The sequence below is a fragment of the Theropithecus gelada genome, chromosome 6 (genome assembly GCF_003255815.1).
Source record: "Theropithecus gelada isolate Dixy chromosome 6, Tgel_1.0, whole genome shotgun sequence".
Classification (NCBI taxonomy): Eukaryota; Metazoa; Chordata; class Mammalia; order Primates; family Cercopithecidae; genus Theropithecus; species Theropithecus gelada.
The window spans coordinates 139,716,283-139,731,030 of record NC_037673.1 but is presented as its reverse complement, the minus strand read 5'-3'; the positions used below and the strand labels follow the sequence as shown (position 1 = coordinate 139,731,030).

General features: G+C 39.3%; 1 protein-coding gene across 1 annotated transcript in view; it reads left to right on the top strand.

Moving 5' to 3' along the window:
* Positions 1-1,036: 1,036 nt before the first annotated feature.
* NR3C1 (nuclear receptor subfamily 3 group C member 1) overlaps positions 1,037-14,748 on the top strand; it is a 155,186-nt gene continuing 141,474 nt past the window's right edge. Inside the window, exons 1-2 of the mRNA XM_025387498.1 lie at positions 1,037-1,207; positions 1,923-2,014. The gene's annotated coding sequence lies outside the window, so the exon portion shown is untranslated. The remainder of the gene's footprint in view (positions 1,208-1,922; positions 2,015-14,748) is intronic.

Sequence of the window (14,748 nt, the reverse complement as noted above, 5' to 3'; positions counted from 1 at the left end):
TGTTAATATTTTATTCATTTCCAAATTAACTATAAATTGTGCATTCTTGTATAGATCCTCGTTGGGAATGAGAAATTAGGAAAATCCAGTTCTTAAAATGAATGTCTAAAATCAAAATAAAATTTGTTTTTCTGGCACCTGCTTGATGACACAGACTTATAACCAATGACAAAATTGCCCTTGAACCCAAGTTTTCATTTCCTCCTCTTGTGTGGTCAGGTTATGTAAGGGTTTGCTTTCACCCCATTCAAAAGGTACCTCTTCCTCTTCGCTTGCTCCCTCTTGCCCTCATTCTTGTGCCTGTGCAGACATTTGAGTAGAGGCGAATCACTTTCACTTCTGCTGGGGAAATTGCAACACGCTTCTTTAAATGGCAGAGAGAAGGAGAAAACTTAGATCTTCTGATACCAAATCACTGAACCTTGGAAGGTCAGAAATCTTTCAAGCCCTGCAGGACCGTAAAATGCCCATGTCCAACAGAAGCACTGGGGCATGAGTGGGGAAGGAATAGAAACAGAGTCAGAAAGGGGATAAGAGAAGAATAAAAGGGAAAGTGGTGAAGGCAGGGAGGCAAATTGCTTAGTGTGAATATGCACGCGTTCATTTAGTTTTCAAATCCTTGTTGAGCATGATAAAGTTCCCAGCATCAATCCTCACGTGTTGGTTTCCGTTAGGATCTGCCTGGGGGAATATCTGCTGAATCAGTGGCTCTGAGCTGAACCAGGAAATTCACGATGATTAGGAGAGTCGCTGTGTTAGTCAGGGTCTCTCCAAAAAAAAGTTATACCCAAGAGACAGGATCTTCTGATCCAAAATTTTCTTCACTTCTGAAATTCTCTGGTTTGTGCTCATCATTGGCAGCTATTTGTTCATCAAGAGTTGTGTAGTTGGCTTCTTCTGGAAAAAGGAATCTGCGTCATATCTAAGTCAGATTTCATTCTGGTGCTCTCAGAGCAGTTAGCCCAGGAAAGGGGCCGGCTTCTGTGGCTACTGGTGCAGAGGCAGATGCAGTTTGTGTCCCACAGATATTAACTTCGATAAGCACTTAATGAGGGCCTTCTCTGTGCGAGAATGGGGAGGAACAAAACGCAGCTCCTGCCCTCCTGGGGCTTTAGTTGTACCTTAGTAAGAGGAATTTTCATCTGCCTGGCTCCTTTCCTCAAAGAACAAAGAAGACTTTGCTTCATTAAAGTGTCTGAGAAGGAAGGTAGGTTATATTTTTATTCCCATTCTATAGCTGGGTAAAGTGAGTTCTAACAAAGTTACTTGATAAAGGTTACTCAGAATTCGGAGCACCAGAGAAAAAGACAATCACAAGACTGATGTTGTGTGCTGGAAAGTTTAAACTGAACAGGAAGAAAACATTTTTGTGGGCTTTATCTAAAAAGAAATAGGTTGTTCTGAGTTTCTCAGTTTCATTTATTCAGCAAGTATGTGCCAAGTGCTGTTGTAGGCCATGAAGATACAGCAGGGAACAAAACAAAACTGACATGGAGCTTCCATCTAGAGAGGAGAGCGAGACAACGTGTTTTAAAATATATATAATGTGTTAGGTAAAAAGTGCTCTAAGGAGAGCTAAAACACAATGAGGGGCTAGAGAGTGATAGTGGCGGGGGGTGGTGCTTCTCTAGGAGGTGACATTTGACCAGGGGTCTGAATAAACTAAAGAGGCCAGTGATGTGAATATCTGGAAGACTCAAGGGGCGGGGGGAAATAGCCAGTAGAAAGGCCCTGAGGTAGGAAGGTGCGTGGCAAGTTTGAGGAACAGGAAAGACAGTCCGACGGGAGCAAAGAGAACCGGAGCTGAGGCCATCAGGGCAGCCAGGGGCCAGGTGCAGACTGGGCTTTGACTCTACGTGCAGAGAGGAGCTGCTGAGGATTCCAAGCAAAGGACTGCCCTGACCTGCCTTAGGTTTTAACAGGATCCCTCTGATTGGTGTATGAAGAATTAACTGTAGACAGGCAAGTGTGGAAGAAGGGAGAGCAGTCAGGAAGCTGCCACAACATGAGATAGGTGAGGCCTCGGAGTGGAGCAGTGGAGATGGTGAAAAGTGTTTATTTTGAATGTGAAGCTTGCAGGATTTGCTGGAGGATTGGATATGGGGGATGAGAAAAAGAGAGAGGCTTACAGATCAGGTAATTTAGCTGATCCTTAAGCCCCTTACAGCTTAATATTATTCCAAGGTGCTAATAACAGCCAAGGTTAACAACCCTGTCTTGGACCCTCTGCCTTTATTTGCCTGCACAAGCGCGGGTTCCATCAGCTGCTAGCGGAGACACTTGGGCAAATGAGTGGTTATCTCTAGTCCTCAGTATCCCTGCTGTTATTGAAGGATGATCATTTCTTCTCTGCCTAGCTCAAAAGAATATGTTAAATAAAACTCTGTGAACTTTAGGCAGCACAGGCTGAGGGCTTCTTAGTAACATCATCAGAGTTACTTCTTAGTAGCACCATCAGAGTTAACTTTATGAGTCAGCTGAGTTGCCTTTGGGGTATATCATTAACAGATTCCAGGAAGCTCCCCTGCCCAAAAGCCTCCCACCAATGGCCTGCCTTGTTGAAAGAATTTCACAATTAGCCCAATTCCTTTCCATTAGGGCACTGTGGACTCCAAACATCTTCCTTTAAAATGGAAACTAAATCGAGCTACTGTCAGTCATTTGTCCTTTTAGGTGACGTTATATATCAGATCACTTTTCTGCCATTAGAGATAGTTGAAGTTTGAATAGGAAAAAGGAAAGAATGAACATGGTGCAGAGAATGCAATAGTTGGTGGGTTACTCAGTAGGCTGTGGACGGATGGAGAGGATCCTGGCGGGAGGAACCTGTAAAGATAAACTTTCTATGGGAAAATGTTGACAGATTTACCTGAGTCATGGTTTTTCTTACACCTCATAAAAGCGAAGTCTTCCAAGGGCAGCTCCTTGAAATAGTTATAACAAGTAGCCACAGAAGTTGAGTTGCTTAAAGAAAAACATTGAATTCATGGGGAACCGTACACTTTAATAGTCCCTTTGGCTTACTTTGTTTAAACAAACTCATCCCGAGCATCTCACACTTCGCCAATTGTGAGTGTCCCTGCTTTACTTCAGCCTTTTAAAGAGTGCCTTTCCCCTAAATATTTCTGGAAATGCCTAAGGGTGCTGACGTGCAGCCAGAAATAGTTCAGTTGTGTCCCCACTATGGCAAGAATCCATGGACCCAGGCTCTGATGTTTCCGTAAAGATGCCCCTCAGGACTAGAAATCTGTCCCCATCCCTGTTGCCATCACAGTCATCACCACCTGGAAATCCTGCAGGACCGACGTTTGTGAATTTGGAATATCTGCTAGATGCCTTACTACCTTGTTATGACCTTATTTCTTTATAACACTTTTTACCTAGTGCCTTACATATTTTAAATGTATAATTCGGTGATTCAGATCACTGGTCCAGTGTCACCTCCCGCTCAGCAAAGTGAGATGAACACACTTGGTGCTACGTTCAGCTAGGCTGGCACTGCAGATGCACCCAGTACCAGCTATTCTAGTGGCTCAGGACAGGGCTTCCTCGCTGGAGATATGCTGCGCCAAGCAAGGCAGTTTTTACCCCCAATCCTGATAGTTGTACACATATTCTGCTCCTCCACCCCCACCAAGGTTGAAACTCTGCTCCTGTCAGCTTTGCAGCTACCAACACCCCCTCAGGGAGAGTCATCTCTGTTCCCAAACCCATATAAATGTCATTCAAAGCCAGAGGATGTAATTGCGGTAGTAATTGTTATAGTCTGCTCATCCAGGAGCCCCACTGCAAAGCTGTTTAAACCCCAAAGTGTTACTACCTTTTACAGAGTTATTATTCTTCCAAATCACACCCACAGCACCTTTCTCCAAGGCTGCAAAAGTGCCGCTAGGGTGGCTGGGTACAGGCAAGTTTTGATTTCAGTTGGGAAACTACCTGTAACCTCCACTCTCTGCTAACACCAACTTTTCTTTTATTAATTAAAATAAATTAATTATTTTGTTTTATTTTATTTTATTTTACTTTAAGTTCTGGGATACATGTGCAGAATGTGTCAGTTTGTTACATAGGTATGCATGCGTGATGGTGGTTTGCTGCACCTATCAACCCATCACCTAGGTTTTATTTTGTTTTGTTTTTTAGTTATACTTTATGTTCTAGCATACATGTGCACAACGTGCAGGTTTGTTACATATGTATACACGTGCCATATTGGTGTGCTGCACCCATTAACTTGTCATTTACATTAGGTATATCTCCTAATTATATCCCTCCCCTCTCCCCACCCCACGACAGGCCCTGGTGTGTGATGTTCCCCTTCCTGTATCCAAGTGTTCTCATTGTTCAGTTCTCACCTATGAGTGAGAACATGAGGCATCACCTAGGTTTTAAGCCCTGCATGCATTAGGTATTTGTCCTGATGCTCTCCCTCCCCTTGCCCCCCAACCCCTGACAGGCCTAGGTGTGTGATGTTCCCCTCCCTGTGTCAACGTGTTCTCATTGTTCAACTCCCACTTATGAGTGAGAACATGCATAACACCAACTTTTCTTATTGGAATTGTAGTGCCAGTTTAGTTCTTCAGAGGACGCACTTGTTCTTCTCTATAATCTGTTCTCCATCTGCAAACACCCTACTTTCTCAGACATAGGTTTGCAGTTCATTGGTGGGCAGGATTTCAGTCTTTTCTCTGAAAGTTCCTAATCCCTGTTGAAAAATGAATGCACTGGGGAAGGGTGTGGCCCATCTCTGCTCCCCAGAAGCTCCTGAGCCACATTTCTTACACAGTCCTGGAACCCTGGTGTCCTAAACCATGTCTGAACCTGTACCCTCTTGGCCCCAGAAAGGGACCAAACAGTACATCCCATGAAACCATAAAGAGATCATAACCTTCTCCTCTCTCCTCCAGCATCTCTACATAAACAACATTTATACAGATGACTGAATTCAAGATATGTTTATTTGGTACTGGTTAACTGGAAGTTGCTAAGTAGAATTACTTATAAAGTAGGGATGTGTTTTTAGTGATTGCAGAGAAGGCTCAACACCCCTAAACATGGTGGGAACTTTCTGGGGAGGCAGGCTGTGAAGGACAGGGTATTAGCATCTGTTCATGCTGCTACAGTAAGTGTTCATGCTGCTACAGTAAAAATACCATAGATTTGGTGACTTAAACAACAACCATTTATTTCTCACAGTTCTGGAGGCTGGGAAGTCCAAGATCAAGGCACTGATAGATTCAGTGTCTGGTAAAGACCTGCATCCTAGTTCATAGCCAGTTGTCTTCTCACTGTGTCCTCACAAGGCTGAAGGGGTGAGAGAGCTCTTCCGTGACTCTTTTATAAGGGTAATAATCCCCTTCGTGGGGCTCCACCTTCATGACCTAATTACTTACAAAGGCCCTACCTCCTAACACGATCATATTGGGGGTTAGGATTTCAGCGTATGAATTTTGGGGAGACACAAAACTTCAGTCTATATAACAACACGTACTGTGAAACTTTCCTACTCATAAAAGTAATATATCTTCACTGGAGAAAGTAAAAAAGTACAGAAAAATATGTAGAAGAAAATCTACCATCATCTCACATCCAGAGATATCCATGGTAAATATTTTAATACATTTCCTGTGAAGTTATTCAGTAAACTAACAGTTTAGAAAACATAATCTAATATAAAAGCATGAAATTCATAAAGATATATTTAAAATAAAGTTAATATGTATGTGTGTATATGTGTTTATATATATAAAAATATATATGCTTATTATTTTATTGTGAGCATTACCCCATATTATTAGAAAACCATGATTTTTTTTTCCTTTTTTTTTTTTGAGATGGAGTCTCACTCTCTCACCCAGGCTGGAGTGCAGTGGTGCAACCTTGGCTTACTGCAACCTCTGCCTCCCAGGCTCAAGCAATTCACCTGCCTCAGCCTCCTGAGTAACTGGGATTACAGGTACCCACCTGTAATTTTTTTTGTATTTTTAGTAGAGAAGGGGTTTCACCATGTTGGCCAAGCTGGTCTCAAACTCCTGGCCTCAGGTGATCTTCCCACCTTGGCCTCCCAAAATGCTGGGATTACAGGCACCACTGCACCAGACAAACACCCATGATTTTTGATGGCAACATTTCATCTTATGGATGCAATATAATTAATTTAAACGTTCTACTACTAGTTAATATTAAGGTCGTTTCCAATTTTTATTACTGTTACATTGCCTCTCATTTTCTTTATAAATATTTGGCTCTTTTTATTTTGGATATATGTAGCTAAAATGCCATCCAGATAGTTTATTCTGATTTAGTGCCCACTGGGTTCTAGGTGCACGACTGCCATAGCAGAGAGAATTGCATACAGTTCAAGTTTACATTTTGTTTTGAGCGGGAGAAACTGAAGACCAAGTTCCTAATATTCTTTGGCCTGAAAAATGGCTACATAACCTTGCCAAATCTCTTAACATTTTCATGCCTTAGTTTCTAATATGGAAAATGAGGATCCTCACCAATTTGTAATTGTAAATTATTACACAAGAATGAGGTATTCATTTAACCGTATGATGAGATTGTGTAGCTAAAGTTAATTAATTGGTGCTCAGTGGTCAGACTACTGGCTTTAAATCCTAGATCCATTATTCATTACTTCCTATTGTGTAACCTGGGCAAGTTACTTAACATCTCTTCTCCTTAGTTTCCTCATCTAAAAAATGAATAACAAAAGCACTTACCGTAAGTGAGGATGAGATAAGATGGTGCTATATGTGAGTAGTACACATCTGTTACTATTACTATCATTGTTACTTATTATTAAGCAGTGAATTTAGATTCAATGTGAAATGGTTTAGAAGTCATCAGCTTCCCATTGTGTGTCCTTAAAGCACTGGTGATATGAGTATGTCTCTATCACGCAGTTATAACTTTAATCAAAATATGAAAGTAATTTTAATCAAAATGCCAAGTCAAATTAGTAAAGTCAGCCTCTTCAAAATGTGTGCCCCAAAGTAATAAGGTCTGCAGGGTATGCCTCAGGGACATTTGGTGGGGAGTGGGTGGTAGTCAGAATGGTGAAAACAGTGGGAATTTTTAGGGTCCCCACTCACATTGCTTTGCTTTTATGGCAAATATTGTTAGCTGATGAACAAAATCATTTCCTTTTCTTGGACTCACAGCTAGACCTAACTTTCCAAGTCCTGTACAGTTAAATGTTACCATACAATTACAATGGGGCCATATGGTGTCTTTCCCAACCACCCAAGCCTGCCATTGCAGTGTGAAAGCAGCCATAGGCAATACTTAAACAAAGGGATTTGTTGTGTTCCAATAAAATGTTACCAAACTTTCCTAGTTTGCCAACCCCTGAACTAGAGCATGGTGAGGCAAGAGAGAATTGCAGAACGTGGCTGGAAAGGCAGAAGGAGTCAGGGAGGAAAGACCTTGTGGAACTCTAGCACAGAGTTTGGATTTTATCCTAAAAGCAGAAGGGAAGCCTTTGACAGGTTTTAGAAAAGGGTATGACCTGAAATATAGAAGCTCAGTCTTCAGCAGATCAGTATTTCAGCTTTCACTCACCATATGAACCATTGATCCCATGTTGTTACTTCTTCCATAGAATCTCCTCTTAAGGAAATTTAAAGCAAGCTTCTGACTGAGATGGCTTTTTCAGGGAAAGACCAGGAGGCAGACCCCAAGGGGCTTCACAAGATGGCATTTTTGTGGCCTTGGTGGATTTGCCATGACCGTGGCTTGGCAGGATCAGAAACCTGAATCTGTCAGCCCACCTTCCGTCTTTTCCGTCTTTACACTTTATAGTGTAATTTCCTATAAAGAATTACAATTCTTTATAGGAAATTACACTAAGTTTAGGTGATTAACGTATTAAGAATTACACTAAGAATTACACTAAGTTTAGGTGATTACTGTATTAAGTCAAAATGCCCAATTTAGTAATTTTTAATGAAAAACATAATTGCCACATGTGAGAAGCCCATTCTATTTTCATAGACATACTAATATTAGAATAACAATGACCATAATGGTTAGCATTTATTAACAATAACATCGTGCCAGGCACGGTGTCAAGTATTTTCCATGATGACCTCACAAGTCTATCGGTAGGAATTGTGGTTAAAACCCTCTTATAGATAAAGTCAGAGGTTTTAAACTTGTAAGATCACAATGCTAGTGAGTGGTAGAGATGAGAGTTGAACCCACATAATGTAAACTAGAGTGTGAATACCTAAGCACTACGACAGTGTCTCATAGAAGACATGTTCAGAGGTTGCCAGTAAACAATGAATCCATGGGGGAAAGGAAGGCAGGCAAATCTGATTTTAATGTTATCAGGTTAATGTGGCCTGATGCAGCCATCTTGCAGAAGAACGGTATTGCTAGCAGGTCCTCCATGTTTGCTTATAACACTGGCTATGGCCTTCCCACTAGGATAGGAATTCCCAAATCCTATAATTTCCTAGATGGTGCTGGAAGAGGCTTTGCTGAGGTTTGTTTTGCCAACTAGCTTTCCCCTCTTCTTCTTGCCTTATTTGTCATTCTGTCCGTTAAGATGACTTTTCATCAATTTTACATGAATTTCATAATTAACCTCTGAGGGTAATTCCCCCAGTCCACCCTACTATCAGGGCAGTCCCCAATATGACTAATCATTCCCAAATACTAAGACCACAGACCGCTTCAGAATCTTTATTTATATCTTTACTATTAAAAAACGATGCTATCATTTCCTGAAATCTCAATAAAAAAGAAATACTAAGCTATATCTGGAGTGAAATGGTCGGTAAGAACACAGTTTGTCACACAAAATAATGAAAATGCTAACTTCTTACTTATAGTGCAGACCAGGGTCCTTCCTCTAGAATTAGAAATATTAGGCTTTCCTTAGATGTGATGGGGAGTTCATTGGGGCTAGTATTTCAGCTTTTGAACTCTTCAAAAGGAACAGAAATGAAAAAAAAGACCTGCTTTAATAACAAGATTAAGTCTATATGATTTATGGACTTATGATATGAGTGAATCTGACATCCACTCACATGGGTGGTCCTCCCAAGGGATAAACTTTGTAAAAACACATTTAAGGAAAAGGGAGCAGATACTGTTGGTGGACTCTTCACCAGGAAACACACTGAAAGGTTGCAGTAGCACATCAGAGCCTCACAGGTTGGCATCAGTCAAACAGCTGTTCCATGCACCACAAGAATTCGTACATATTTCAAAATGACTAATTTGTACCTATGAGACAGGATTTGACCCACTAATTATTGTACCGTAACGTTTTAATAAAAATTGTTTTTTCAAAGTGATGCTTTGATGAGCAGATGAATTATCATGTGGGAGTTTAAAAATTAGTCAAAGGAGTCTTGACAACTAAGTCCTTTAAACGTGGCCTTCCCTTGGCCTCTGCCTACTCCTGATCATAATCTGAATAAACTTTAACTTTTCGACTAGAATGTAAAACATGTGTTTTTATAAAACAAATATTAATGGCATAACTCTTGTGCTTTATTATTTTAGCTGATTTGTATCAATGTATCAACATTCTAAAGAAAATAGGAAGCATATGTTGGTTAATAATTTTTATTACTATTGACATGTAATTCACATGGCATAAACTTAACCATTTTTAAAAGTACAAATCAATGAGTTTGAGTATGTTCTTAATTTTGTACAACCATCCCCGCTATCAAATTTCAAAGCATATCTATCACACCAACAATAAACTCTGGTTCTATTAGTAGTCACTCGCAATTCCCTTCTCTCTAGCCCCCTGGCGACCACTAATTAATTACCCTTCTGTCTCTATGGATTTGCCTACCGTGAACATTCCATATAAATGGAATCACACAATATGCAGTCTTTTCTGTCTGGCACCTTCCACTTAACATAATGTATTAAAAGTTTCTCCATGTTGTAGCATGCCTCAATCCACACTTCGTTTCTTGTTATGGCTGAATAACATTTTGTCCTATGAATCTACCACATTTGTTTATCCACTCATGAGCTGATCATTTAGGCTGTTGCCATTTATTAGCTATTATGAATAATGTTGTTATGAATGTTCATGTACAAGCTTTAGGATAGACATGTTATTTCTCCTGGGTAAAGTCCTAGGAGTTGAATTGCTGAGTCATATAGTAATTCTATGTTTACCTTTTTGAGAAAACTGCCAATATGTTTTCCACAGTGTCTGAACCATTTTATAATCTCGCTGGCAATGTATGAGAGTTCCACTTTGTCCACATCTTCACCAACATTTATTTTCCTTTTCTTAAAAAATAATTATTGCTGTCCTAGTGGGTATTAAGTGATATCTCCTGTATTTTCAATTTGCATTTCTATAATGAATAATGCCATTGTGCATCTTTTATGTGCTTATTGGCTACTTGTACATCTTCTTTAGAGAATTATCAGGTAATGTAGCTTTTTTTGAAATATTGGTTGTCTTTTTATTGTTGAAATATAAAAGTTCTTTATAGATTCTAGATCTAGACCTTTATTGGATATATGACTTGCAAATTTCTGTGTGTTGTCTACCATTTCTACCATTCTGTGTGTTGTCTTTTTATTTTCATTATAATGTCTTTTGAAGCAGAATAATTTTTCATTTTGATGAAGTCCAGTTTGACTATTTTTTTCTTGTGCTTTTGGTATCATAACTAACAAACCATTGACTAATCCGAGATTCTGATGTATGTACATGCTGTGTTTTACAATTTTAGCTTTTACATTTAAGTTTTGAATCCATTTTGAGTTAATTTTTTTAAACATTCTTTTGCATGTAGTTATCCAGTTGTCCCAGCGCCATTTGTTGAAAAGGTGATTCTCTCCTCGTTGAATAGTCTTGGTATTCTTGTAAAAAATCAGTTGACTATAGGCATATGGGTTTCTGGACTCTCAATTCTACCCCACTGATTGAAATGCCTATCCTTATGCCAGTGCTACACTGTCTTGATTACTGTAGCTTTGTAGTATGTAAGTAGTAGTAGATTTTGTGAGTCCTCGAACTTTGCCTTTTTTAATAGATTGTTTTGCTATTTTGAGTGAAGTATTTGTTTAAAATATCAAGTTAAAAATGAAGCTGCCATTCTCTAAAGGAGGGCGATTTCAGAAAGGCACCGAGACCTGTGCTTGGTATGTAGTAGGTGCTTTTGAAAATGTTTGTTGCATGGAATGAATTGATTTCTTCTCTATTCTAACCCTCAATGCCATGTTAATTTCCCCTTTGGAGTCTTTCATCTCTCCCTTCTCTTTTCTAAGAAAATCAGTAACTCTGTCATTCATATATTGTACACACATGTATCTTTATTTGTTTATGTGTCTGTTTTCCACTAATTAGACTATAATGCCATATAAGACTAGAATTACATCTAATTCATTGCTGGGTCCCAAAGCCATGTCTTAAGACCATAAATGCATAGGGTTTTTTTTCTTTTTAAAAATTTTTATTTTTAATTATTATGGATACATAAGAGTTATAGATACTTACAGGGCACATGCGATATTTTGATATAAGCATACATCATATAATGATCAAATCAGGGTAACTGGGATATCCACCACCTCAAACATTTGTCATGTATTTGTGTTAGAAACATTGCAATTCCACTCTTAGTTATTTTGAAATATACGATAAATTATTGTTAACTATAGTCACCTTGTTGTGCTACTGAACACTAGATCTTATTCCTCATATCTAACTGCATTTTTGTATCCATTAAACATCCCCTCTCTATCTCCCCTCCCCACTACCCTTCCCAGACCCTGGTAACCATCATTCTATTCTTTCTCTCTCTGAATTTCCACATATGAGCAAGAAATGTGGTATTTGTCTTTCTGTGCCTGGCTTATTTCTCTTGACATAATGTCCTCCAGTTCCATCCATATTGATGAAAGAGGCAGACTTTCATTCTTTTTTATGGCTGAATAACATTTCATTGTGTATATGCACAACATTTTCTTTATTCATCTGTTGGTAGACACTTAGGTTGATTCCATATCTTGGCTATTATGAATAGTGCTGCAGTAAACATGGGAGTGCAGATATCTCTTTGATATACTGATTTTCTTTCTTTTGGATATATATCCAGCAGTGGGATTGCTAGATAATACGGTAGCTCTATTTTGTTGTTGTTGTTGTTGTTTGGGTTTTTTTTTTTTTTTTTTTTTAAAGAAGCTTCATACTGTTCTCCATAGTAGCTGCACTAATTTACATTCCCACCAACAGTGTATGAGGGTTCCCCTTTCTCCACATTTTTGAGAGCATCCATAATTCCCTGTCTTTTTGATAAAAGCGATTTTCACCAGGATGAGATGGTATCTCACTGTAGTTTAGACCTATATTTCTCTGATGATTAAGGATGTTGAGTATTTTTGGCCATTTGTATGTCATTTATTCAGATCTTTTGACAATTTTTAAATCAAATTATTTTTTCCTATTGAGTTGTTTAAGCCCCTTATATATTCTGTTTATTAATCCCTTATCAGATAGGTAGCTTCCAGATATTTTATTCCATTCTGTGAGTTGTGTCTTCACTTTATTAATGACTTCCTTTGCTGTGCAGAAGCCTTTTAGCTTGAAGTGATCTCATTTGTCCATTTTTGCATGGTTGACTGTGCTTTTGATGTCTTACTCAAAAAATCTGGCTGTGACTGCGTTCCATACTCTGCAATGACATGTAACTTCCAGCAAGTCCGTATTATACCTAAAGCCTACTTCAGCGTGTCCATAAAAGCAAGTAAGAATAAAAAGTAAGAGCAACAACTCATATTTATTTATTTGCTGCTTATTATGTGCCAGGCTGTATCCTTTTTTTTTTTTTTTTTTAGATAGAGTCTCACTCTGTCACCCAGGCTGGAGTGCAGTGGTGCAAGGTTGGCTCACTGCAACTTCCCCTCCTGGGGTCAAGTGATTATCCTGCCTCAGCCTCCCTGGCTGAAATTACAGGCACGTGCCACCACCCCTGGCTAATTTTTTTGTATTTTTAGTAGAGATGGGGTTTTGCTATGTTGGCCAGGCTGGTCTCCAACTCCAGACCTCAAGTAATCCACCCACCTCAGCCTCCCAAAGTGCTGGGATTGCAGGTGTGAGCCACCATGCCCATGTGCCAGGCTATGTTCTAAGTGCTCTACCCATGAGAACTCACTTAGTCCTTGTAACAATCCTGTGAGGTAGGTACTATTGTTTCTCCCCATTTTACAGGGAAGGAATCTGAGGCACACAGAGGTTAAGGAGTTTAGCAAAGTCACTGTAGCTAACAAGTGGCAGAACCAGATTCAAACCCAGAGCCCACACTCTTAATCACTATGTTGCTTCTAGAAGAAAGAAAATAATGGATGAAGGATAGTAAAAACATGCAAGCCCTTCTGAGCCCCCTGTTGTTGGCCCCACTTCGGCAGCAGTGTTAGCAAGACTATGGGAACTCAAAGGTGACACTTAGCGCTCTCCTCCAGAGGCTGCAGGAGCCACCATTGGATAGCTAGCCATTTGTATCCCTGTGATGGCGGAGACAAGCTCACACTATTGCAGGTTTCTCTACTCTGGAAAAGACTCCCAAACTAGGGTTACTCAAGTCTCTTTTTTGGTGAATTTCATTAAAATTACCACATAAAAATAGAGTTTGTCCTGAATTATACATATAGGAGAAAAATGATAAAATAAAATAATTTCCATTATCTTTGTAGCAAAAAAAAGTTTGAATGATTCTACCAGGTTCTCTGAAGGACTTTGTTTTCAAAGGAGATGTTAAAATGTGTAAAATATCCAAAGGATACACTTTTGCACCTGAATTTAGGATCTTAAGAAACATCGTTTTACTATGTTTCCCAATGACTGTTGAAAAGAAGCAGTGACTGGGTTACATCTAGGGCAGGGTTTCTCAGCCTCGGCACTATTGACATTTTGGGCTGAGTAATTCTTTGTTGTAGGGGGCTGTGCTATGTAATGCATGATGGTTAGCAGGATCCCTGGCCTCTACCCACTAGATGCCAGTAAGATTCTCCCTTTCCATCTATGACAACCAAAAATGTCTCCAGGAATTTCCAAATATTCCCTAAGGCCAAAATCACCCAGTTAAAAACTAGTGGTCTAGGGAAGACCATTATAATTAATAGCATGTCTATGATCTCCCCAAGGTATTGCATGGAATGCCACTTTTCTTTTATCATAGTACTTCAAATACTTGTGTGTTACTGAAAACATTTATAAACAAAATATATTTGATAGCAGGATATGAATATGCCTGTGTCCTTGGAAGAAAAAGAGGGGACAAGAGAACAGGTATGACAGAATGTTGTTGGTGAAAATAAATTGGTAATATAGATTGAATATCCCTTATCTGAAATGCTTTGGACAGGAAGAGTTTCAGATTTCAGATATTTTCAGATTTTGAAATATTTGCAGAAATACATACAGGTAGAGCATCCCTAATCCAAAAATCCAAAATCTGAAATGCTCCAATGAGCATTTCCTTTGAGCATCATGATAGCTCTCAAAAAGTTTTGGATTTTGGAGCATTTCCGATTTCAGAATTTGGGATTAGGGATATTTGATCTACAGTAATGCCAAATACTGCACTAAAATTAGCAAACGTAATCTCATTGAATTGTCAAAACAGCCTTAAGAGGAAACCCGATCATTATGCCTACTTAGTAGATGAGGAAACAGAGGTAACTAGGTCAAGGTCACACAACTTGGAGTATCAGTCTGGATTCTTTCTAGTTCTGCCCTTGTCCAAGCTAGTT